This window comes from Peromyscus maniculatus, chromosome 3 (assembly GCF_049852395.1).
Source record: "Peromyscus maniculatus bairdii isolate BWxNUB_F1_BW_parent chromosome 3, HU_Pman_BW_mat_3.1, whole genome shotgun sequence".
Lineage (NCBI taxonomy): Eukaryota > Metazoa > Chordata > Mammalia > Rodentia > Cricetidae > Peromyscus > Peromyscus maniculatus.
Genome location: NC_134854.1, coordinates 166153203 through 166180970, shown reverse-complemented (window position 1 = coordinate 166180970; position 27768 = coordinate 166153203). Strand labels below are relative to the sequence as shown.

The 27768-nt window shown below is 44.8% G+C and overlaps 1 long non-coding RNA gene across 2 annotated transcripts; it reads left to right on the top strand.

Moving 5' to 3' along the window:
• Window positions 1-27288, top strand: LOC143272201 (uncharacterized). 2 transcript variants are annotated; one of them, XR_013049635.1, is made up of 3 exons: window positions 1-975; window positions 1726-1856; window positions 27185-27288. It is a non-coding gene; the product is annotated as an uncharacterized LOC143272201 (long non-coding RNA). The 2 variants fall into 2 exon arrangements; XR_013049634.1 differs by lacking the exon at window positions 27185-27288 and having other exon boundaries at window positions 1726-2475.
• The last annotated feature ends 480 nt before the right edge of the window (window positions 27289-27768 follow it).

Genomic DNA, 27768 nt, shown 5'->3' with positions numbered 1-27768 from the left:
CAACCAATGGGAGGGTTCGTGCTTATTTTCACTTGTAAAGGAATCTTTGTTCCATTCTCGGCTTCAGAGGCGGGCTGTCCCTGACCTTGACAGTGCTTTATGGTTTTCCGTGCACAGTTAGACAGAGCTCAGCTTTGAAAGCAACTGGAGGCCATTTCTGAGGAGGTCAACTGTCGTGTCTCTGTGACTACAGAAGGCTCAACTGTCAAGAGAGAAACTAGAGTCTGCTGCAGCCAGACTCACAGAGAACAGCCCTCCATAGTTCAGTACTTAAGGCAGGACTCAATGTCCCCAAGCTGGCCCCCATGAAGCTTTTCCCTCAAGAACAGGCATCTTCAGAAGCCATGTTGAAAGCAGTCGGGGAACCACCCGGCGAACTGGAGCAAAACCACAAGAAGAAAGGTGTGAATGTATGTTTGGAAGACGCAAGGACATTTGGTACATTTGTCGGGACTCTGGAAGAGGGAGCTTTATTTCCTCTAAACTGATTTTATAAACCACTACAATGAAAGTTCTTAAGGTCTGAGGTATTTCCCTTTCCTTAATGGCTGTCTCTGAATGTCTGGGAGCTGATTGAAAAAGGAAAGTGGTCTCACTCTCTCCAAATTGCTCTTCCTGGTAGCCATTCCCTCTCCACACCCCTCACATGCTGCCTCTCCCAATCTGGACCCCTCAGTGTAGGCAGTTATCAAATTCCCTGTGGTCCTGCCCCAACCAGGAAGAGCTCAGTTCCGCAGCTCCCATCATATCCTGGGAGAGATCATTCACATCAGTCTTGACTCCCTTTCTCTGTTCTCAACTTGTCCTTCTTTTGTCTTCCTTCACATGAACACCTAGGAAAGGCAGAGGGCAGATGGGACGACCTTCCAGTTCCTTTGCTTTTCAATTCCTCCTCCATGGTTCCCCAACTCCACTTGTTACACACGGATAAGAACCAATCACTTTAAAAGAAACAAAACCAAACAAAAGCCTTTGGTAAGTTCATTCACGAATACAATGTACATTTAGATCTTATCTACCGACTGTATGCTTTCCCTTCAACTCCACTGCACATGTCCCACTCTCACCTTTATGCCCCTCTGAGTCCAATCAGTGCTGCCTGGGTGAAGGGCCATCTGCTGGAGCATGGGGGACCCACCAGGAGCCACACAGTTGAAGAAAACTGACTCTCCCGCCTCCAGCAGCCACAACTGCCAATGGCTGCTGAGCTAGGGTGCGGCTTCATGAGTCTGTTTCCCCTCCTCCACGGAGTGTTGACTGGCTTGATGCTGTGCATGTGTGTGTGGACAACCATAGCTACTGTGATCCACAAGGGCAACAGCTTTGTCTAGAAAGCAGTACTTCACAACAATCTCCCCCACCTCCATCTCCGACAATCTTCCAGCCCCCTCCTGTGATGATCCCTGAGCCTCGGGGAGGAGCTGGGGTGATAGAGATATAACTTCAGGGCAGAGGTCTCCATGGCCACTTCTCTGTACTTTGACCAGTTGTGAGTCTGCATAGACCGCCATCGGCTCCATAAGAAGCTCCTCTGATGAAGGGTGAAGAGATACGCTGCCCCATGGGCATAAGGATAACTAGTTAGAAGGCAGGCGGATATAGAAGCAGCCACATTTGACTTGTGATCCACCTTAAAGGAGGGAGCCAGAGGTTTTGGTGTTTTTGAACTGAAGAGCTCAGCTGTCTGAAAATTCACTCTGTACATTGTTCATTTCCTCTCCACAGCCTTCTGTGCCTTCTCTAATTGTCACCTATTAAGAACACAGCACAAACGATTTCTACTTAACAGCTCTTCCGTTTGGTGCACTGAAGGACAACATCATCTTTTACTTTGCTGTGAGGATAAACCACATAAGGTAAACGAGCCTGTTTGAAATAACTTTGGAACCCGGCCAGTTTTCTATGAGAAAATGAATTCCCAGCTTTTAGAACATGGTTCATTTTAAGTTGGCTATTCCCTCTGAGCTTTTGGTAACCAAAACCTTTTGATGTGGTGACATTAAGTCAGAGAGGCCTGCCTCAGGTTTTACCTTGCCTGATATTTTCATGTGGAAATAAGTGGAGTGGTTTATTTCTTGTATCTCACTGTGCTGGCACAGCTTTCCAGGTACTTGGCAATGTGCAGCTTGGTTATTGATAGTTTCCCATAGTCAAGCAATGTATGGACACCGCAGCTTCCCATTCTGTCTGTCCTCTCTTGTATGGACACAGAAAGCTATCTTCTGGCCTGGTGTGGTCACTAGAATCAGAGTGATGTGAAGAGCTTGTGCCTCATCTTTGTAAGAGCAAAGCCCTGGCCAGGAGCTCATCTGTGTCAGTCCGCTCTCGTGGGCACTCATGACCACCAGAGTCAGCCCAGAAGCCAGCTACGGACGAGCAGAGATACTGCCAGCCTGGGTCTTCACTGACTGAAGCTGCCACATCCCTGTCTGGGGCTGTTACCAAGGAGATAAATAAACTTCATTGTTTAGAAGATGTTCTGCTTTCAATCGATGCATAATAATTACCCATATTCCTGGGGTATTGTGTGACATTTTAATACACAAATATAATATGCAATGACTAGATTGGTGTAATACCATATGTAATGCCTCCAACATTTATCATTTCTTTGTGGTGAGACATTCTGTTACTCGCATCTAGCTTTTGTGAGATACACAATGATTCACTATTAACCCGTCAGACTACTGTGCTTAGAACACCGAGACCTCCCATTGCTCTCTCCTGATGAACCGGCATCTCCCCGGCCCCTTGCCACTATCCTTCCCACTCTCTGCTGAGACCTATTTCACTCTCTAGTTTGACGACATCACTATTTTAGTGCCCATATGTGGGTGACATCATGTGATACTTGTTTGACTTTGTGTTCTTTGAACCACTGACTTTTGGGGCACTCTTACAGAACCTTGGCCAATGCACACTGCTACTTTTTCTTCAAAATAGTTTATGAAATATTCTGTTGTAATAAGAATGGTCAAACTATATCAGCAAAAATCAATTTTTAGAAAACAGAACTCCAGGGGATGGGAGAGAGTCCCCTGTCTCTAATTCTCAGAGATGAAGAGTTTATTGTTTTTCCAGAGGACTTGAGTTCAGTCCCCAGCACCCATGTCAAGTGGCTCACGATGTAACTCCAAGCTCCCGGTGATCTAACACCCTGTCCTGGCCACAAGTGGCCTTTGTTCACATGGATACATACATATACACAAATAAAAACAAATCTAAGAACAATTTTTTTAAAAATCTTTAAAAAAAGAAAGAAAGAAAAAGAAAACAGAACCCTGGATATATCCAACTACTTCGCCTTGTTTCTGGTTATGATTTTTCTCTAAACATTTAAAACTAATTTAAGGTTGTATTCAAACAAAAGCATATTTGCCAGAGCCAGCCATATTTCCCAAAGAGTTGGAATTTGCAGGGTAATCACTTTTGCCGTTCATCATGCCTTTGAAAGGACACTAATGACACCTCAGAATCCATGTCTTGACTACGACAGCCCATGAGAATCCCGTTTTAATTAGGGCCACGTTTTACTTAGAATAAAATGAACCCTCAAGAAACAGTACTCCTTCTGGGTCACTATTGATGGAGTAACAGAAGACACAGAAAGGTTAATTCTACTGAGTTTAAGAAGTTAAACTGTAGGACTAGCAAGACTGCTCGGCTGGTAAAGGACTTACGGCACAGGACTGATGCCCTGAGTTCAATAGCCAGAACCTCCAGTGGAAGAAGAGAAACCCTCCCTAAGGCTGTCCTCTGACCTACACACACACACACACACACACACACACACACACACACACACACACACACGCCATGGCACGCCCACACACAAGCACACATACATGTGCATGCACACACATGCCATGGCATGCACATACACAAGCACACATGCATGTGCATGCACATGGGCACTCATGGTGATAATAAATAAAGCCAACTTTAAAATTAAAACAGAAAGAAATCTCACAATGGTTATTTTTAAAATTAAGTATAGATTGGAACAAAGGTAAATTTGTGATTTTGTTTAGACTCACACCTAGTCCTAGCTAATGGTACTTTTTAGAAATAGCTGAATAGTTTTCTTGTATAATTATTAGTTTGCTTTGCTTTTCTCATGCATCAAAATAACATAATTGATGATTTCCTATGAAGGTTTTAGACAAGAACAAAGCTATATAACAAATAAGAGCTAAAATGCACGGCACCAAGTTGGCCCAGGATCAAAAAATAAACATGCAGGCTCTGGGTGAGTGAGGGTAGAGCTTGTTTTCACAGTCCTGTGTGCCAAGAACGAAGGGGCACAGAGAAATCTGTCTTTCGTATGCTCAAAAAAACCAAATGAGTACTAGAATGTTCTTAACAGAACTCTGGATTCCAAATGAGTTCTAAGGAACTACATTTATGTGGATAAAGTAAACATCAACTACAGAAAAATAATTCTTCATATACTGTAGTAGCAATTCATCTTGCTTTTTAATTTGTTTTGCATTTGTTTATTTTATATGTATATATGCATGTGTGGCCATCAGAGGACAACTTGCAGGTCTAAGTTTTCTCCTTTCACCATGTAAGTCCTGGGGATGGAATTCAGGTTGTTAGGCTCAGTGGCAAGTGCCTTAACCATCACCAGCCCTTGTTTTAAAATAAATGAAAAAATAAAAAATTATAGATGCATATACATATACATACATATATGAACTCCCAGGCATCCTCCTGTCTCCACTTCCCATCTGGCTGTTAGAATGCTGGGATTTCACATTTAAGCTACAGTATTGGGTTTTACCTCAGTCTGGGGATCTGAACTCGGCTCCTAATGCCTGCATGACAAGCATGTCTATGCATGGAGCTGTCAGCCCTGCCCTGCAGCTTGTTTTGACTCTGTCCTTCTGCATCAGCATGACTGTGGTAGTTACCTGAACATTGTACGTGTGAAGATGTCACTCCGACCCTGTGCTGACATTTGTAGAGCACGGTGACTCGGTGAACACGGTTTAACCAGCTCCGGCATACAGCTTCACCGAGGATTAGCTACAAAGCCAGCCCTGAGCAGCAAGAGAGCATGCTTGAAGCTTATTCTCAACAGTCTGGAAAACAGAGCTTGAATGTTGGATTCAACTACTGTTCTTCTCTCCAAACACCAAGCTAGGCGTCAGCGCCTTGCCTGAAAAGGATGTTTATACTTGTTTCCCCAAAATCCACACTAGGTAAAATCTGTACCTTTAGGAACGTTCACTAAACACAACCCTTTATTTTGACTTGAAAATGGGGCCAATCTTGAAGAGGAAACAAGAACTCCACAGAGGCAGGGATGGCCGTCCGTGCGAGGAACAGATGCCTCAGGCACACTCCAGGAACACGCTTGGCACCTCCTGAGAGCCGAGCTGGCCTGGCACACATTTGACCAAGAGCTGAGAAAGATTTTTTATACTTTAAGATTTTTTTTTTTGATCCAGAGAATAATAGTTTGTGATCCATGGAAATTGTATGAAATTCAAATGACTTGTGTTTATAAATAGAGTTTCTCAGGGGTATGCAAATTTACTCATCTCTTTTACATGGTGACAGAATTTTGCAGTTCTGGCAGTGACTTAAACACTGGCTGTCTGTCCGTTATTGAAAAGGTTTGCCAGTCTTTTCTCTAGACTATCTAAGGTGAAAAGTGTATACAGCAGGCAGCTAGAATCTGAAGGGCAGTGCACCTGGTAGGAGTTACTTCTGACAAGCTGGCGCAGGGGGGTGGGGAGTCCTCTTAAGGAGCCGGGGAAGGCACACTGAGGAAATGTAGGCCTCCCTCAAGCCAAGCAAGGAGAGAGCCAAGGTGAGTGCTGAGCACAGGAGAGTACCAGAGACTGGTAAACAACGCAGGGCAGGCGTTAGGCCACAGTGTGTGACAGCCCACGTTACTGGCTGCCTCTGAGAACGTTTCTGTGAGACAGTGGAAGGTTGCTGTTCACAAGAAGCTCACCACCAGCCAGGGTCGGTCTGAAAGAATGGCCAGTGTGCTGGGTGTCCACTTGTGACCCAGCTCTGGACAGTAGGACAGGGAGGTAAGGAGTTCAAGGCCAGCCTCAGTCACACCGCAAGATTAAAAGACAACTTGGGTTTGTTGGAATCCTGTCTCAGAGCAAACAGGGGAGATGGATCCCCGGTTAAGAGACTTACTGTTCTTACAGAGGACCCTGGCTTAGTTCCCAACACTCACAATGACCCATAACCATCTGTAACTCCAGTCGCAGGGGATCTCATGTTTTCTTCTGACCTCCCCAGGCACTAGGCATGCAGGTGATGCTGACAAACATGGAGGCAAAACACTTAGGAGATAAATCTTAAAAATGTAAACAAACATGCACCCATGCGGCTTACTCTCGGGGCTTGCAAAGCCGGGGCAGTAGACCTTTTTCTTATTGTCCTGTTTTCACAGCAGAGTGTAGAGGGTGCTCATAGTAACAGCCACCGAAAGTCGGAAGTGAAAGCAGGGGAGCAGAATGTGTCAGGGGAGGGAGTGGAGGGGGCTGATGGGAGAGTAAGTTGATTACAGAAGGAGTCCAGTTCCCCCTGAAGCAGCAGAAAAAAGAAAAGAGAACAGGAGGGAGGGTTGGACAGGAAGTGGCAAAGTCCTGTGCATGGAGTAAAGATGCTAAGAGGGCAATGGGACTTATGGGAGTGTTACCCCAAGACTGACACTTGAGAAGCCCCAGAACATCCTCTAGAGCAGGAGTCCTCAGCCTTCCCAATGCTGAGACCCTTTAACACAGTTCCTCATGTGGTGGAGACCCCCAACCATAAAATTATTTCGTTGCAACTTCATAACTGTAAGTTTGCTATGGCTATGAATCGTAGTGTAAATATCCGTGTTTTCCAATGGTCCTAGGGGACCCCTGTGAAAGGGTTGTTTCCCCTCCCCCGCCCCCCGACACCTAAAGTGGTTGCAACCTACAGGTTGAGAACCACTGGCCTAGAGTCCACAAGAACTACTGAAGGAAAGCTCCTGAAAGATTTGTTGAGTTTTACAGGAAACCGGTACCTGTGTGTGGGGGCGGGGAGAACTGAGGTGATGAAGGGACTTAACACAGAAGAAGCAAGAAAAATTAAAGGAAGCCTGGGAGCTTGAGGAGGTGGTCTTAACTTTTCCTGGAGCCTAGACTTGGTGGAAATGTGATGAGTTAGATGAACGTGGATGCTGGGCTGGTGTTCTCCTTTGTGCCTTTAGTTCAGTTCAAAATCCTAGTCCCTTTCGCCAATCCTCTCTAGAAACCATCGCTGAGACGCTCCTGGAGGTATGCCCCACTAACACCCCAGGTGTTCATTAATCCAATCAATTGTCGATCAGGATTAACCGTCAGAAAGGAGAACGCTGTCATCCACCATCCAGCCTAACATTTTCAGGCATCAATATGATAAGGGACCAGTCTTCATGGTGGGTACCACGGAGACTGAGGATGCAGATCTAGGGATGTCGGAGAACAGACAAGTCACGTCTGAGTTGTGGTCACTGGAGACGATCACAGAGGCAAGTCTTTGCCAAGAACTGGTACACTGAACCCGAGGGGCTGAGTTGAAACTGAGCAAACCTTTTGAATAGAGCTAAACAATGACTCATCTCACTGGCTTTAGTTCATTGGCTCCCTCTTCCCTCCCTCTAGGGGAAACAGATTGAATGCAGAATAGCTCTGAAACACTCCCTTGAGAACACGCCTCTGACCAACTCATAAAAACTAAATGCTTTTCATTACAGCTTGAGTGAGTGACTTGTTCTGCCTTCCTCCTGGAGTACCCCATCCTGAATGGCAGAGAGTGACATTGTCCCAAACATGACCCATTTGGTATTAGATCGTAGTGGGACCATGAATGTCTACAAATTTTGTTGATTTGAGAATTAATTTTTACTTTTTAGAGAACAATGGAAAGTAGTTAATAAATACTGAACTACATAGTTATCAGAGCTATCTAGGCATTAGATAACATTTATTGAAGTATGAACAGACAGGAAAGATATATTGAGCAAATTAAATACAAATATTTGTATATTGGATTTATTTGACATGATAAAAAAAATCTTGGTTTTCTTCAGATTCTATCCCACTTTGTCTCCTGCCTCTCACCCCAGCCTCCACCGCTACAGTCCCTAAATATTTGGTTCAGAGATTAAGCAAAAAATAGGAAGGAAAAATCCACATGTTCCAGAAAGCAACTAATTTCCTGATCTAGAATATCAACTCTCCCACCGAGAAACAATTTGGATGACCGTTTAGGGTAATTGCGTCAACTGATGCTTTTCAAATTGTTAGAAAATAAGTACCATGAAAACCATGTTTTTCATTAGTGTGACCTATAGTACCCTGTGATGAAATATTTCTATTTATCCACTAAGAACAAAACACTAAGACTTGCAGGTCCTTGAGTGGCTTGTGACATACAGGAGCTGCTTGGGTCGTAACAAAAACACCTGGTAAACTAAACCCAAAGTTACAAAGTTGCCACGTTATCACTAAGTCACTTCATAGTGAGGCAGTGATAAAAACCTTTACAAAAGAGATCCACCGACCCTCACTGTAGGCCCTGTAAGGCCTTAAGCTACTCTTGGGTGGAGAGGGGGTGGCAGGGGCTAGAGGCATCGAGCAGTTGAGGATGTGCCTAGCAGATGGGTGGGTCATCACAGCAGAGTCAAAGATAAACATCTGAGCAGACACAGCGAGCTAAGGCTCTGTGCAAAGTCAGAGTGCCCTGGAGGGCTTGTGAACCTCAGATTGCTGGCTTCGGCCTCCAGAGTTCCTGACTCAGGATCTAGGGTGGGGGTTGATAGTTTCGGTGTTTTCATCACTTGCCCAGAAGTCGCCGGTGCTCCCGATTCCGAGAGTCACTCATTTGGGGCAATTTCTGGAGGTGGAAGGGCGAGTGAGGGAGTGTTGAAGAGGTGAAGGGAGGAGGAGGAAGGCAACTGTCTAGTGACATTCCTGTTGCGGTGATAAAACTCCCTGACGGGAAGCGACTTGGGGGAGAAAGGGCCTGTTTTAGCTCACAGTGCAGGTCAGTCCGTCACCGTGGGGAAGTCAAGATGGCAGCTGGTCACATCCCAGCCACAGTCAAGATCAGAAAGAGAATGAATGTACACATTCCCCCTTTTCATGCAGTTCAGGACCCAAATCCAGGGAAAGATGCCTCCCAATGTTAGATAGAGCCTTCTCACCTCAACTAACATAATTAAGACACCTCCTACATACATACCCAGAGGCAACCTGATTTGGAAAATCCCTCACGGAGACTCTTTCCAGCTGATCCCAGATTGGGTCTCTACTGATTAAAACCAACCACCGCAGTAGCTTACTGGAAGGAGTTAAAGCAAGGAGTGAACAGTGGTAATAGAGGAACCACTAAGTTAAAATGGTAGAATGGGAAGTCAACATTTAATTAAATGATTAAATGCCAACCTCTGTGCTGGACACTCTGGTTTCGCCGGGTTGATAAAGTGAAGATGCTGAAAAAACGTGACAGATGGGAGTGGGAATTAGTTAAGTAACATCCCAAGGTCAACAGGTCAGAAAGAGTCCCTGAGTCATAAGCTGCTTACGAGAGAAACAAGGACTAAGACAGCTGGAGATGGAAACACGGTGTTGCGGCTGATAGAGACTGGAGGGATAATGTGGCTTGGGAGAGCGACTATGAGCGTGTTAGTATTGCGTCTCAGAAGGAGGCACACTCATCCTTCAGTTCTGGCCAGATGGACGGACACAGGCCTCTTGCCACAGCATGTGAAAGAGACAACATGCATCTGTGCCTTGCCGTAGCTCTTTATCAAGCACACAAGGTTGAGCTCTACAGACGCTGTGAAGGGGTGAAGAGGCCAAGACCATTTATTGAAGTTTCCAGATAAAGTAGACACCCAGGACCAGAAATAAGTATCCCCTCTTTGTGGGTAGGTTAAAGCAGACTATTTCCTTCTGAAGTACTCTGGCTTTGGATGATTCTAGAAAGAAAGTCTATTGCAGGCTGAGGGGGAGGGGACAACATTTTAAAAATTAGAAAGTTAGGTGTGGTGGCAGACACCTGTAGTCTCTGCACTCAGGAAGCTGAGGCAGGAGGATTGCTCTCTCCAGACCAAGCTGAGACACATCAGGAGGCTCCTTCTAAGGCAACAAGTCTTTGAAAAGACACAAGTCAAGCTTCTCTGCAAGGAAGATGGGAACAAAGGTGGGTCCTGTGTTTGAGCATGGTGGCATGAGGAACAAGCATCTGCCGCCTCTGTGACCAGCCCTTGGCATTGGTCTAGCAGAAGGGTGGGTCAATGTCCCAAGGAGAGTCTTCTTGGTGTAAATTTTATACATGATCTCCTGGTAACTCTGTTTAATTACGGACATTTTGTAGCAGAGGGCATAATGAGACATTCTTTTCTCTGTGTGTTATGAACATGTATGTGTATGCACATACATGAGTATACAAAGGCCATAAACAACCTAGAATGTCATTCCTCAGGGCCAATGGCTTGCTTTTTTCCAGACAGGGTCTCTGACTGGGACCTGCACCCCACCTGGGTAAGCTAGGCTAGCTTGCATCAGGGGACCTGCTGCCTCGGCCTCCCTAGCTGAGATTGCAGGCATCTGCCACCGTGACTGATGGAGTTGAATTCATGTTCTTCTGCTTCCAAGACAAGCACTTCACATACCAGCCCCCTCCTAGCACAGTCACTTTAATTTTTATATACTCATGTCTATTAATTCAGGCTCAAGTGGAAGGGAAATTCAGATGCACCCAGAAAGGAAAACAAGAAAATCATTGTACTCAAACAGAACACCTGGTCAGCCTTGTATTTCTAATCGTCCCACTCAGGGGGCCACCAAAGGTTTGGGTTCCAGTCCCCCAAGTGGTCAGAGTCACTCAGCTCTAAAGACTCCATGATGGTACAGTTGCTCTCTGAGGAGCTCTGGGACATGCCAGCTTCCCTCATCACATGGTACCTGGAGAGGTCATCTGCACAGCACAGTGGATGCTCTTTAAATTGGACTTTTGTTAAATGCCCCCGGGGGACACCTATTAAAGCTGGCATTTCAATCCTGTACTATTAATTATTACCACTTCCATGTATTCAAGCTGAGTACTTTGTGCTTAGTTCTAGGGCCAAGAGATTTTATCCCAACTGGTAGAGTTTTATATTCATGTCTCAAGTTTGTTATTTTGATATAGTTTAAGGGAAATGTTTAGTTCTGACATTCCTTCCCAGAAGCACAGAAGTGAAACTCAACCTGCCATGAACTCAGCATGTGAAAGTGAGTGAGAATGGATATCTTTGTTATTTTTCCTGTTGCCAGGATGAAATGTCCTGACCAAAGCAACTTCAAGAGAGACAGGGTTTATTTTGGCTTTCAGTCCCAGGATACAGTCCACGATGGCGCTGAAGTCACAGAGGCGGGAACTTGAGGTAGCTGCTTGCATTGAATCCACAGTTAGGGAGAGGCATTCTCAGCTCAGCTGGCTCCTCCCTTTTACTCAGCCCGCGACCCAAATTCAGGGATCAGCATGAACAAACTTTATCGTGGGTCTTCCTACCTCATATAACCCATTCAAGACAGGCCCATATAGGCACAGCCAGTGGCTTGTATCCTACATGGTTCTCTCACCCATCACGGAAGGCACGCTCCCAATGACCTAAATCTGCCCCTAGACCTTACCTCCTAAAGCCTCACTATCTTCTCATAGCATAATGAGGACCAAGCCTTACACAGAGGAGACTTCTGGGCAGAGTCCAGATCTGATGGTGCCATTGCCATGTTTGGGAGACATTCGACCACGTGCTGAATCCTTGATCTTCTGAGGATGAGATTTGATTGAAAAACATTATTTTATTTTATGTGCATGTGGTTTGCTTGTGTGTATCAGTTTGCACCTACAGAGGTCAGAAGAGGTCATCAAATTTCCTGGAATTGGAGTTAGGGACAGTTGTTAGTCCCTACATGGGTGCTGGGAACTGAACCCAGGTCCTCTGTAAGAGCAATAGTACTCTCCAGCTTCAAGAATTCTTGAAAAAAATTTAAAAAGTATATAATATATATGGTTTTCTTTTGTGTGTGTATATGTTACACTTGTGCGTGCGTGCGTGCGTGTGTGTGTGTGTGTGTGTGTGTGTGTGTGTGTGTGTGTGTGTGTGCTACATGTGTCAAAGCACGCGCACCCAAGGCCAGAAGAGGGCATTTGATCCTCTGGATCCCTGGTACTGGAGTCTCAGGCAGTTTTGAATCTGGGAACTGACTCAGTTCTGCAAGCTCAGGCTGCACTCCTGGCCTCTAAGCTACCTCTTCCTTCCCCACGAAGATCCTTTGGGTTCTTTTTCAAAAGTGGATGCCTTCACCTCCACATCCCCACCTGGCACGCATCTGTGGAAGTCTGTGTACTACATTCTGATAACCTGGGCTGTGTGCCCTGTAGTAAGCACCTCATGCCCTTTGAAAAAGAGGTTTTGTTATTATACAAACAAGAAGTTAATAAATTAGCTGGCTCTGTTGCTTTTAATTATAGAGTTATTGGGATAGGACTGACTTGCAATGCTGAGGGCTAAATATCCAATTACTGCCTGTGTGTAATGTGATTTTAATTATTCTGCATCAGAGCACGTAACAGCTTTATTCCTTTATTTTTCGTATAGGGTTATAGTAGCAGAGCAACAAATGTAACCCTTCTATAGTGTGAACCTAAGAACATCTACTCTTACAGGGAATGGTATGAGTTACTTTCCTGTTGCTGTGATTAAACAGTATGGTTAGGGCAACGCCTAGAAGGAAGGGATTATTGGGGCTTATGGTCCCAGGGGGACAGGAGTCCATGAGAACCGTGGCAGGGAAGCCTGGTGGGCATGGCATGGGGAGGACAGCTGAAACGCATATCTCCAACTGCAAGCAGGGACCAACTGGGAGTACACTGGGGAATGGCTCAAGGCTTTGGAACCCCAAAGCTCCCGGCCCCAGTGATGCACCTCCTCCAGCAAGGCCACACCTCTTGTGCCCCCAAACAGTGCCAGGATTGGGGACCAACTGCTCAAATGTCTGAGGCTATAGGGGATACCTCATTCTGACTGCCACAGTAATTTTCTTTTTCTATTTTTTTCTTTTTGCCTATTTCCACGAAATCTTTATTATGTTTCTCTAGTATGCTGTGTTTTTATTTAAGGTGTGTGTGTGTGTGTGTGTGTGTGTGTGTGTGTGTGTGTGTGATGTATATGTATGTGAATATGTGCACCTATGTGTGGGCATGAGGAGCCCAGAGCAGGATGGAGGGTGTTCCCTCTACGGCTCTCCACCGTATTCCCTGAGGCAGGGTCCCTCCCTCAACCAGTGACGACCTTGAAGCTCATCATTTTATACGCACTAGCTGAGCTTTTAAGGTCTGCCCATCTCCTCTCCCAGTGCTCCCTTTGCAGGCACAATCAGCTATGCCCTGCTCTTTGCTCTAGTGCTGGGGATTAGAACTCAGGTCCTGAGGTTTGCAAAGTAAGTGGCCTCACCCACTGAACATCTCCCTAGTATTATAGTTGGCTGTTTTTTGTTTTTTTTAAATTCCATGAAATATTTTGAAAACTGTCAATGCAAGGTTTACAAAAGACCGGTTAACATTACTTAAAAATTTAGCATTTCCAAACACAGAGGCGGCAGGCATGCCTGAAACATGAGAATATTACATTCTGCATTTCTCTTGCTTGCTGACTGATCGCGTCTGCTGGTTAGTTTTATAACTAGTATTTTTAATGATACCTATTGCTGCCAATTTCCTTGGGATATCAAAACCTTCCATCTCTAAATATCTTACAGAGATTTTATAAAAACTATTCATATTAGAACTATGGTTCTAATGATCGTTTTTAAACCAAACTTCAGTTAGGTTCATTTTTCTCATCCAGTGATTGAATCTTCTTGATGATATGATGACACCAAGCCAGGAAAATATCATAACTAAAAATCATATTTCTAAAGTAAAACAACCCCCTTTACAGTTAAAATAAGGGGAGATGTTTTAAGACTATTATTTAAGACTATTAAGGCAAATAAGGTCCTTAAACTCAAGTTTTTTTTTAATCTATTGATAAGTCCCCTTTTTCCCATTTTCTAAAATGTTTACTTATTGGGGCTGCAGAGATGCCTCCATGGTTAAGAGCCCTTGCTCTGGCAGAGGACTAGGTTTAGTTCCCAGCACCTACATGGAGGCCAACAGCTAACTGTCTGTAACTCCAGTTCCAGGGAATGCTATGCCCTCTCTGGTCTCTGTGGCACCAGACATGCAAGTGGTACACAGACATGCATGTAGGCAAAACACCCCCACACAAAAATGATGATAGTAGCACTTTATGTTTTTTTAAACTTATGTGCATGCGTGTGCCCTCATGAGTTTTTGTATATCACATGCACACAGGTTTCTGTGGAGGCCAAAATGCACTGGATCCCTAGAAATGGAGTTAAATATGGTTATAAGCCATATCTGCATGTTGTGCTTTATCTATGTATTGACATGATTACAGGCACAAGGACTCCTTTGTTTTACCCTACGTGGTAGCTTGTAGTTTGGTGGTACTGTCATTTGATGCACACGTGACCTGCTCTGCCCTTGGAAGTCCCTTGAAAAATGATCCATTTGTGTTATTTTCATACCTGATCTTTTGTTTTGAACAGTTCTTTGTTGTAACATACAATGTCTCACACTCTGTACATTTCCTGGCCCATTTCTTCACGCATCTACACTTCCTGCTATTGTTTTCTGTATGCTGCATGTGCGTGTGTATACTTGTTTGTGCATGTGTGGACATGCATGTATGTGGAGCACATTCACTGGTGTGCTCAAGCATGTGGAGGCCCATTATTGATATCATGGGTCATCTTCTGTCTTATTCAAGGAGGCAAGGTCTCTCAGTCAAGCCCAGAGTTCTGTGATATGGCTACTGTTCCTGGCCACCTTAGGTGGGGATTCTCTGTCTCTGCTGTTGGGGGCTGGAATTGCACAGGTCACCATGCCTGCCTGGCATTTAGTGGGTTCTGGGGTCTGAACTGCCCTCCAACTTGAGTGGAAAGTGCTTTGACCACTGAGCTCTCTCCCTAATCCTGTATCTATCCTGTTAACGTAGAATATTGCCAACAATGGGGCGAGAGCATGCGCTTAGTGCTGCCCTTGTTTAGTTGTTTCTATTCTTTCAGAATAGATAGGTGGATGTATGGATAGACAGACAGACAAATGACAGATCAATGGGACATGAAGTCTCTATTTCTAGACCATCACTAAAGATACATGATAATTCAGGCCTATCCAATGAATATAAACAGGGACTAACATAAAATTGATTTCTACATTTAAGAAAGAAGAGCAGCTGAAATATTCTTGTCCTGTATCCACATCTCATTTCAACACTTGGCCAATACAAAGAGTCAGGAGACTTTACACTTCCTTTCCACGTGTAGCCTGCCTCCCCTCTACATTTCACAATAAACAGCTCTTGCTTGGCTTGGTGCAGTCACATGGCAAGTTTTGAGCCACCTAGCATGGCTCTTGGCTACTGCTGTTAGCTAGTCCTGAAGGCCTAAGATAGGCAGATGGTAACCTCAGGATGGCTGGTCCATGTAACTGAAAAGCAAACCTACTTTTTGACATCTAATATTGAGTTTTACCATTTTAGATCAGAAACATACAGTGACTCCTGAAGTCTTGAGCACACAGTTCAGTGAGTTTCAACACTGCGCACACCTACAGCCTACATCCCTATCACTTTCCTCAACCTGGGCGTTCACGCTGTCCTCCTTCCTGGTCTATAGATGTAACCAATCGTCTTATTAAAATAAGAAACACAGAACCAATGTAAAAGAGAAAGCCGAGAGGTCAGAGCTCAGAGCTAAAATCTTACCTCCTGCAGTGCTCCTAGCTTCCCCGAGAGACAGCTACTTCCTGTTTGTCTGTCTTTACATAGTCTTTCTGTTCTGCCTTCTCATTGGTTGTAAACCCAAACACGTGACTGCCTCATCACTGCCTATAAGTACTGCCCTCCAGGTCTTAAAGGCATATGTCTCCAATACTGGCTGTATCCCTAAACACACAGAAATCTACCTAGCTCTTCTAACCACCACGCTCTTGCTATGGCTCTAATAGCTCTGACCCCAGGGCAACTTTCTTTATTAACATACAATTAAAATCACATTTCAGTACAAATAAAATATCACCATGTTTCCCCTTTTCTATTTTAATAAAAAGAAAAAAGCAAAAGGTTATAACTAACAAAAGAAAAACTATATACAAAAGTACAATAACTATATACAATATATACAAGTAACAAATACCTAAATGATGTCTAGTCCATTTGTATTTGACAAATCAGAGAAAATAATTCCCTTATCTATCCTATTTTGGTAAGTCCAAAATGTATCTAATTCACTTTCTATCCTAATTAATCTTCAACTATAACTAACTAATCTTCAACTCCCTCAGAGACCCAAGAAGGAAATAATATTAGCTAACAAAAATAAAAACAGGAAGTGCACGCAAGCAACTTCCAAAAATTTTGTGAGTTGACAGAAACAGCCAGCTGCCTGGACAGTCACCTGAGGTTTCTCCACAGTGTTAGGGCATCATCTTCAGCCTATAGGCTTAGCGTATCTGACAGACTCATTTGTGAAGTAGGTTGTACACAAGGTCAACAGTTCAACCTCACATTGGGTGAGAGCAGTCCATGTACCAGAAACACCTGAATTCCACTAGTGTCATGTCGTGATTCAGGATTTTAAATTCTGGAAATTGTTGACGGTTTTTGAATTCAGCTGTCCATTCTTCTTGGTTGTGTATATATGGCTTCATCTCAGCATCCCCTTCTTCTCCACATCCCTCTATTAAATGCCAGTCTACTATCCAGAGGCGTGAGCTTTCAGTTGCTGTTCCATTGCACAACAGAAGCCATCGGCCCACTGCCTGTTCAGCTGCCTTCAAAGAAAAGGGCACTGTTCCTTTTCTGGATTGCGAAGGCCACTTCAGGGATGGTGCCATATTGTCCTGGCCTCAGAAGATGCCTTTTGATAAAGCCATAACCACACTTGTTTTGGCAGGAATCAGTAGTCCTTTGTTTTGTGTTCTGTCTGTCCATTTTGTCCTGTTGATTCGAGGATACTTTGTTGTCCAGTGGCTAACTTTTGCCACAATGAAAATTAACTCCATATGCAGATTCTTTAATGCCCATATTTTCTCTGAAGTAGATTGGTACTGCCAGGAGCTGACATGTCTCAAAAAAGAAAAATTTCTAAGTTATTAAAACATTTTAAATGCCATATTCAGTAGATCTCTGAAGGGTTTGAAGATGACCTGTCTAAAATATATCTGCTCAATTTTTAAAACATATCTAATATGACTACAATTTCTATTGTAATGTCTAACTACTAACTTTCATTTCTTTATATCCTAATAGTTGGTAATAATGTAAAGTATTTAAAACTAGTAATTGTCTTTTTCTTTTCTTTTCTTTCTTTTTTTCTAAACAAGAACCTTAAATCTAATCTCCTTTGCTTAGCCTTTTTCCTAACCCTTGACAACAACTTGTAACCAACCCCCCTAAATAATGAAAATTATCCCAGACCCAAAACCCATTAAAAGAATCAAAAAACCACCCACCCCACACTGGTCAGTCTGGGTCGCTGTTGAATCACCAGCTTGCCTGCTCTTTGTTCTCAGTGCAAGACTCACAAAACAGTTTCCTTCTCTGTGTGCATGTCATCCTGCTTTTAAAAGTGATTTGATTTTGATTATTCTTGTATTCATGTGTATGAACACATGTGTATACATGAATGTAGTACCCATCAAGGCAAGAGGAAGATGTTGGATCCCTTGAAGCTGGAGTCATAGGTGATTTGTGAGCCACCTAATGTGGGTGTTGGGAACCAAACTCAAGGCTTCTGCAAGAGCCACAAGTGCTTTTATCCACAGAGGCACCTCTCCAGTCGCCAGCTCCTTTATCTCAGTGGAAGGTTCTGAGATTTGTCCATATTGCATGCATTGATAATGTATTCCTTTTTCATCACTAGGAAATATGCTGCATACACCACTTGCTTATCCATATCCTTGTTAATTACATTGAGTTCTTTATAGTTGGATTACCATGCCCAAATCTTCTAAGAGCAGTTATTATTTGGAGGTGAAATGCCCCCAAGGGCTCATGGGTTTGAACTCTTGGTCCCAACTGGGGTGCTATTTGGGAAAGATATAGAACTGTTAGAAGGTGGGCCTACCTGGAAGAAAGAGGGCACTGGGTCTTAAAGGTTATAGAGCCTTGTTTCTGGCTTCAGTCTTCAACTTTCTGGTCTGCCAAGATGTGAGCAGGCAGCTGCTGCAGACCAGACGGCCAGCTGTGCACAGCTGCCCATCACCTGCCTTCCACAGCATGGTGGAATAGCTCCTCTAGCTGAAACCAATCCCAAAATCCATTTCTTGTTGGGAATTTGTTCACAGAGACAAGAAAAGTCATTGACACAGAACACCTTTATTGTAAGCTTTGCCTGACTATGTGTATGTTTGTGTTTATTGGGGGAAATTCCTGGGAATACTATTAGTTATAGACTAGATACAACAGTTTTAATGTACTTGACTAAAACTTGTTGATCTTTAAATGCTATTTGCAGCAATGTTTTATCTACAGTGTAACTAGTGGAACATCTAAATGTTATTTATAATATCATTGAAAAGTTGGTGGAAGAAAATCACACAATGGATTGGGTCTAATCTGATCAAATCTGTCCAGGGCAGTCCCTGGGTTGGGAAACCAGAGTGCTCAGTGTCTGCTTACAGACGGGGGAGTGTCATGGGGAAAGCGAGAACCAACAGAGGTGGGTCAAAAAGCTTTCTTTGGGGCCCAAGACTGACTGACCAAAGAATGGCAGAATGTCCGAGGACTGCCCAGCACAGTTGGGGGTCCGCAGGGGGTGGAGGAATGGAGGAGCAACATCTGCAGTGCTCATTACTGTGGCTTTGGGAAACTGTCCCCATTTAGATAAAATGTAGAATTTTTTCAATGCTGTGGCCCTGGCCAGTAATTATGACAGTTTCCCCTGCAGGCCGAGTACCTCGCCAGGGTGACATTCCTTCTTCCCAAGCTGGTGACCATGTCACCCTTTCCTCCCTCTCCCTTTCCTCACTCTCTCTTCAGCCGTTGCCTTGGAAGCCAGTGCTGCCTGGGTGAGCCTCCTGGGCTCAGCTCGGTCATTTCCTTCTGCTGTGGCCAGTGTTACTCAGCGCTGTGACCCAGGTATCAGTCCATGAAGAACACCAAGACCACTTCATTTTCCTTTATGTACCTGTCTGTCAGGGTGATAGACATGGGCAAATTCTATTGAATGAATAATGGTTAGCAATGTGTGCAAGGTCTACAGAGAGTTAAAATAGACTAATGAGGCCAATTAAGTCTTATATTTAAATTCATTCTTGAACCGACTTTCTGGGGCAAGTATTTTGCTTAAGCTAAAAACAAAAGTCAAAGAGAATGTTCAGATCTGGATAAAGAGAGAAATTAAAAAGGTCTTAGAAGTCAGAGTAATTATCCCTGAGACGATGCATAGTGGGAGTCAGTGCGGGGAAATCATTGGGGTTTAGAGTGGGTGGACAGTAGAATCCATGGGTTCAGAACCCTAACGTGGGGCCCAGGCAGATAAATGGTAAGATCTGGACCAGTGGATGAGGGGACAGGGGTTGGCAGATGCTGTGCCCCCTCCCTGGGGTGTTCTTCCCAAGGAGAAGGCCAAAACACTGGGGGAAACACAGCAATGATTTGGACACAAATTTTAGTCATTTGGCCATGTTTTTAAGTATCCATGGTAACAGGTTGTCCTCAAGGGGAAAGGGCTGCAGGATGCGCAGCAGGATTGATGGGTCTGAGCACAGGAACAAGGGTACCACTGCAGCATCGTCAAGCAAAACAGTTTTATTGCCTGTGTCCCCAGCCACCTTCCGAAGTGATATTTCAGCTTCATTTGAAAGGCTGAGACACTATCGAGCTCAGTATTTGCTTGTTCCTGCTAAATGGGATTGTAACTGCTAGGCCTCAGGAGACAGAAACACAACACAATTACCACAACCAAGCTGCAGCAAAGCCCCTCACAGCTCAGGATACATCCCTGCTGTCTTGTGGGGAAAGTTACTGTCACCTCAGACAGTGCATTCCTGAAATGTCATTGGTAGTAAACAGGGCATTCCCAGGACAAACCTGGGCCGGATTCCTCCTTCCTCGGAGAACCACACACACACAGGGCAGATGCCAGCAAGGCAAGGTTTGGGTTTCCTATTTCCAAATTCATTCCTACTGCCTTTTTCATTATAAACAACCTCAAGTTTTGATTCTAGTACATTTTATTCCTCATAAAAGTTAAACCACAGCCTCTACCCTTCTGCTGGTCTCCATTTCCCCTTTTCCTCTTCTGGCTTAGACAAATTTCTAAGTTAATCTGATTATGAATCAGCAGCTTTTATCTCAAGAAGTTATCTTGGGAGGAAAAAAATATTAAAAAAACAAATCCAAAAAACAAAACCTGAGTGTCCATAAACTCAAACATGAGATAGCCTCAACAGCATTAATCCATAAATGCAAATCATACTTTAATTATTAAAATAAAATTATTTTTAAGCTCTAGTAAAGACAAGTAATGTAAGCCTAAGTAAAGCTGATTAGTCACCTTCAGTGGGACCCCGAATTCTTTCATTGATTTGGAAAACCTGCTGGCCATTGTCTGCCCTTCCCTCACTGGGGCCGCCTCATAGGGAGTCGCTGCCCACTTTTTCCTGGGAAACACTGAGGGGAGAAGCCAGTAGAGGACCCAGCTTGGCCTGGAATCAGATTAGGTAACAGCCTGGAGCTTGCAGAATGGCAGTGGCAGTGGTGGAGGTGGTGGTTATGGCAGTGGTGGAGGTGGTGGTTATGGTGGTGGTGGAGGTGGTGGTAATGGCAGTGGTGGAGGTGGTGGTTATGGCAGTGGTAGAGGTGGTGGTTATGGCAGTGGTGGAGGTGGTGGTAATGGCAGTGGTAGAGGTGGTGGTTATGGCAGTGGTAGAGGTGGTGGTTATGGTGGTGGTGGAGGTGGTGGTAATGGCAGTGGTGGAGGTGGTGGTAATGGCAGTGGTGGAGGTGGTGGTCATGGTGGTGGTGGAGGTGGTGGTGGAGGTGGTGGTTATGGCAGTGGTGGAGGTGGTGGTTATGGCAGTGGTAGAGGTGGTGGTTATGGTGGTGGTGGAGGTGGTGGTGGAGGTGGTGGTTATGGCAGTGGTGGAGGTGGTGGTTATGGCAGTGGTGGAGGTGGTGGTTATGGCAGTGGTGGAGGTGGTGGTTATGGTGGTGGTGGAGGTGGTGGTTATGGCAGTGGTAGAGGTGGTGGTTATGGCGGTGGTGGAGGTGGTGGTTATGGTAGTGGAGGAGGTGGTGGTTATGGCAGTGGTGGTTATGTCAGTGGTAGAGGCGGTGGTTATGGTGGTGGTGGAGGTGGTGGTTGTGGCGGTGGAGGAGGCGGTGGTTATGGCAGTGGTGGAGGTGGTGGTGGAGGCGGTGGTTATGGCAGTGGTGGTTATGGCAGTGGTGGTGGAGGTGTCAGAGCTGGTAGGAGGGAGACAGGGGTGCTGGGGATGAAACTTGAGCGTTAGGCAAGTGCTTTCCACAAAAGTAACCCCTCACCTCCACTTCTGATGTCTAAGTAACCCATGTAAACAAGCCCCTGTGGTTACTGGTGGCCAACTCTAGGCATTGATGAAGAAAATATACTTTATTGGACGTCCAAGGAGACCTTTCATAAAGAAGTTCTGTGGCTTGGTCTCTTTATGCACCAGGAGATGACTTGTGTAAGGCCTACAGCTAGGATGGGCAATGTGGCTCAGTGGGCAGAGAGCTCACCCCCCCCTCACACACAGCCCTGGGGTCCATCCCCAGCACTACAGGAACCGGTGTGGTAAGAAAAGCCTGTGGTCCCAGTTATTTGTATAGCAGAAGCTGGAGGATCATGAGTTCAAGTCATCCTCACCTACATAGCAAGTCTGAGGCCAGTGTAGGCTCTAGGAGACCCTGTCTCAAACAACACAACAAACAATACCAAGACAAGACCCAGATATGAGAGCCTGTGTTTTTGAGCTGTTTCCCCAAATGTCCCCATTAACAAATACTGTCACGTGCTGTTCATTTGAGATTAAACAAAAGTTTTTTGTTTTGTTCTTCAGTACACTTGTGGGGCGCAGATGAAGTCTGAGCAGATGTATACTGTTGATGTAGATACAGCCATAGCAAGACCGCAGTGCCGCAGACCCATGGGAGTGGCCAAGCTTTCTCGAGTGAGCCTCAGAGGCCTGGGAAAGCCTCCCTCCTGTCCAAGTGTGAGTGTTTATGGATGATTGGCCAGTGTGTGCAAAAGCTAGCTTCCTCCTGCTGCTGACTGCGAGCCAGACTGCTTCCGCAGACTGGCTCGCCCCTCCCTGCGGCCCATAATAAACCAGCTGAGTTTCCAGGGTGCGGCAGGTGCCCTTCATCAGGAAACACAGCCCACCTGATCCCAGCTTTCTCTTGTATGTTTGTCTTTCTTCAGCTCTGGGCCATCCCAGCCAGGCTTCTGGGACAAGCTGTGCAGGACACATATACTCTTTCAATAAACAAGTAATTAAACTTTGTTTTTATAAAAATGTTATTTCATCCACAGGTATTTTTCATGTGTCTTCAAAATATAAAATCTTTAAAATGTTCTCTTATTTTAACTCATATTTAAGTCACTAACAGCATGTCTTTAAGGTTTGAAATCATAGACGAGAAGTTGGGCTATATTAAATATTATATAGTTTTATTCCAGTTCTGGAGAGCTTGACAATGATGGCTATGACTGTGACCATTGGTAAGCACAGAGCCACACCTCTGTGGAAGCTAGTATCACTCTTTGGTGGCTCTGCTGTCAAATGGAGTATTGATTCATATAGCCCATTTGCTGACTGCCCTAGGAGGCAACTGAGAAGACTGAAAGGGGTAATTTGTGTCAAAGGAGAGATTGACAAACAAGAGAGTCCTCATGCCATGTTTCTGCCCACCCTGTTAATTCTCCAGTTGGACTAAAATCCTGTTATGTATTTCCAGTGCCCTATTCCCGAGTTGAAGAATTCATGATTTGTACATGATTTGACTGATCTCCGTGAAATCCCTATGTGAATGTTGGCAGTCTTTTAATCTCTCTCTCTTTTTTTTAATTTTTGTTTTGTTTTGTTTTTTGAGACAGGATTTCTCTGTGTAGCTTTGCACCTTTCCTGGAACTCACTTTGTAGACCAGGCTGGCCTCGAACTCACAGAGATGCCTCTGCCTCCTGAATGCTAGGATTAAAGGAGTGTGCCACCATCACCTGGCCAGTCTTTTAATCTTATGATCAAACATCCATTTGACTTCCTATCAAGTTTACCATGGTTCTGTTGGATCAGATGAGAGCTATGAAGACCCTGAAAGGCAAGAGGATGGGTGTGGAAGCCAGAAGGCACACAATGAGAAAGCACGCACTTCAGGGCTCAGATACCTGTGCAGAATCCCTTACCACAGCCCTCAAAGCAAGATCATAGTCACAGCTTAAACCCAGCCAGAGAGCAGGGGCTGAGCAAGTCAGTAGCCACCAGGAAAATCCTCACACTTGGTATTAACACAGTGCAGAAGATCTCTGAGTCCAAGCAGAAACCACGGGGAAATCAGGAAGTATGTGGTGTGAGAAAGTCAAAACAGCACTGAAAGAGAACTTAAAGGACTTAAACCATGAATGTACACACACAGTAAAAAATAGATCCTAAAAATTTCCTGAGAAATGACGAGTCTGGGAAGACGGCTCAGTCAGTGAGGTGCTTGCTGTGCAGACATGGGGACCCGAGTTCAACCCCAGAACCCAGGTAAAACCAGGTGCTGTGGAGCACACCTGTACCCAGCACTGGGAGGTGGAGACAGGGGGATTGCAGCTCACTGGTCAGCAGCTTAGCCCTGTCATCGGGCTTCAGATGGGCAGAGCCTGAGGAAGAATACCTGATTCAAATCTCTGGCTACACACACACACACACACACACACACACACACACACACACACACGTGTATCCACCAAACACTTGAAACACACACACACACACACACACACACACACACACGCATGCATACACACACACACATCTTGAGAAGTAAGGCTAAATGGAGCTGAGTAACATAAGAACATACATAAACCAATGGAAGAGCTAACAGAAGAGTGACAGCTAAAAACCAATGAAACTGAAATTGGTTTTTTGAGAAGCTTATAAAATTTGGGGGAGGGGGAGGCAACCAGTATCACAGAAGAAAAAGAACACACCTGGTGGGCAAGACATATGAAGCCTGGGTGATCTGAGTTCAATCCTTGGAACCCCGTGAAGGTAGAAGAGAGGACTGTTTCCATACGATGCCCTCTGACCTACCCGTTTGTGCCATGTCATATACACACATGAAATTGTAAATCATGTTTTAAAGGAAATATTGCTACAGACTCAGCAACTACAATTGTTCCTTAGTCATGAGTCTCTCTGTTCTCAACTTTGATTTCTATTAGCAACAACATTTAACAGTGATAACATACACGAAACTGAAAAATTCCTGTGAAGACACAAACTGAAGCTCCCTCAGGAAGAAATATAAAGTCAGGGCATGGTGGTACATGCCTTTAATCCCAGCACTTGGGAGGTAGACGTAGACAAATCTCTGAGTTGAAGGCCAGCCTAGTCTACATGGCAAGACCCTGTCTCTTAGAGAAGAGAAAGAGGAGGAGGAGGAAGAGAAGGAGGAGGAAGATGTAAACACAGGGCTCTTTCCCACCTACCAGTTCCCAAATAACCACTCAGAGGCCTAATATTAATTAATTATAAATGCTCAGCCAGTAGCTCAGGCTTATTACTGACTAGCTCTTAGACTTAAATTAACCCATAAATCTTTTTTTTTTTTTTTGGTTTTTTTTGAGACAGGGTTTCTTTATGTAGCTTAGCGCCTTTCCTGGAACTCACTTGGTAGCCCAGGCTGGCCTCGAACTCACAGAGATCCGCCTGCCTCTGCCTCCCAAGTGCTGGGATTAAAGGCGTGTGCCACCACCACCCGGCGACTCTGCCCTCTTTCTTCCCATCATTCTTGGTTTGGCTTTCCCACCTAACTTTCTGCCCAGCTACCAGCCAATCAGTGTTTTATTAAACCAATTCGAGTGACCAATCTTCACAGTGTACAAGAGGATTATTCCACAGCAGGATGGTAATGGTTCTGTACCTATAAAGGTGATTAAATTTGTATCTCTCTAACTATGAACTCACTAGGTTCCCCTGACTCCAAAGCAACTATGTAATGAAGATGTTGGGAATGTTCAGCAGAACTTCCCTTCTAGACTGTCTTCTACTTAAAATGCTTCTGTAAGTTAACCCAGCTGATTTGTCCATCCTTCCTGAGTCTGGGAATAGAGTGTTTCTGGTTGCTGAGTCCAAAACACATGAAACTTTGCTTGTGTGAAAAGATGAGTGAGTTCTCAGACAGGATGAAACAGAAAACGTCACAGACAAGATGAGACTTGGTATGGGTGACATCTCAGCTACTCTCTTGTTGCTCTTTCAGAACAGCATGACCCAGGCGGCTTATAGAAGGGAGGGTCTGTTTTTGCTTACCCTTCCAGAGGGACAGTCTGTAACAGTAGTGAAGGCATGCCAGCAGGTCATAGGAGCAAGAAGCTCAGAGATCCCATTCTCAGCCACACACAGGAAGTAGACACAGTGAACAGGAAGTGGAGTGAGTCTATGAGTTCTTAAAGCTTGCTTCCACACTTCATCAAGCGTGGCTCCACTTCCTCCTCAAACATTGCCACTAACTGGGGGCCTTGTAGTGATTTACCTGAACCTATGGGGGCCATTTCAAACTATAGCAGTATACCAGGGAGAAAGGGGAATTGAAGTTTCAGATCACTGTGCCGGGTTAGAACACTCTTGACACATTTCCAAAAGGGCCTCCATTCACTGGGCCACATGTAGCAGGAACCATTGGGGCTACATTGAGGTGCACCCAGAGAGCTTATGGAAAATGAGGTTACACAGATAAGCACATACTGAATGTCAGGAAAGATAATTCTTGTGGGAGGAGGGGGGAGCAGTTTTCTTTCCCCTAACAGACAAATAAACATTCAATCAGTGAAGACCTTTCGAGAAACATATATTAGGGGCGGTTGCAGTTTCTCTATGTGGCCCTGGCAAGCCTGTAACTCACAGAAATCCAGTTGCCTCTCCTCTGGATCTCTGAGGTAAAAGCTGTGCACCACCACAAATGGAGTCACAGCAGCTGTGGTTCTCGTCAGTCCTGTGCGTACAAGATCAAGTCAGTGAACATGCTAGCATGGAACCGAGGAGGGGGATCATAAGCCTGGCACCGTTTGCTGTGAAGCTGCCAACAGTTAATGGCTGCTGGGTTTTCTTTAAGGGTGTAGGCCCCGGTAGGTCAACTGGTAGCTCCAGTATTGACCGACATTCATGAGAATAAGGGCAGCACAAACTGGATTGAGCGGGTTATTTCAGAAAAAGGAGGGTCTGAAAGGGGGTGGTGTAGGAGAGTAAGGAGTGGGTGTTGGATGAGTTAGGGGGAAAAGTGGGAGGGTGGATATGATCAAAATACATTGTGCAGATGTATGAAATCCTCAAAGAATTGATTCACTATGTTAAAAGTGCAGGAGTCAGCAGAGATGATTGTAGCCTCGTTTTAAGAGGGAAATGAAGTGAATAAAAAGGAGAGAAAGAAAAATTTGTGTATATGTATGGGCACATGTGTGTGAGCATGCACACATCCTTTCAAGTACCTATGATAAAATTAAACCTCATCAGAAGACTTCCTCAGGTCCTGAGCCATGTCATGAGTCATCATAAACGCCTTGGAACACAGTGCTACATTTTACCCACAATCCCATTAATTTACATAAGGAAAGATCATTATTTTAAGCATCCAGCAAAGGGTATCTTTTGGTCGATGGCAGTGACGAGGCATGGGTTGTAATTTACCAGCACATCTGTGAGGACAATCACATACTGACTTCTTGATTTCAGCATGAAGTAATTATGTGTTCCAGAATGAACTACACTCAGAGTTCTCTTTAGAAACTCCATGCAGATTTTCTACTTTCTGCTAAGAAAAATCGGCTCCTAATGTTACATTCCCTACAGGCACCCCACAAATGGACAGCCTTGGTTGGAATAACTGACAAACTGAACCCCTTTTGAATCCCTCTCCAGCCGTGGTGGATAAATGTGAAGCCCACAAAGCAGTGTAAGTGGTGACCTGAGCTCTGCAGGTGCCCCACAAACTCGGCGTTGGTTCTCCTTGTGGGTCCTAACAACAGAGGTCAAAAGTGAAAATGGCGGTGGCCATGGTTATAATCCCAGCAGCACTCTGGGAAGTGGAGCAGTAGAGTCACTGTGAGTTTGAGGCCAGCTTTGGCTACATAGATCCAGGTCAGTCTGGGCTATACAGTGAGAGTCTGTCTCAAAAATGAACAACCCAGTCATGGTGGCTCACTCCACTAATCTGGGAAACAGAGGCAGGAGGAGCTCTGTGAGTTTGAGGGCACATGGTGAATTCCGAGTCAGCCAGGGCTACATAGTGAGAAACTGCCTCAAAAGTCAGCATAAAACAAAACAAACAAAAACCCAGGTAACAATAACAAGAAAAAGAAAGAGAAGGATTCCAGGGGTTTAGGGTGAAGAAGTAGAGTATTAGACAGAGAGCGGATTGAACACACATTTCCCTC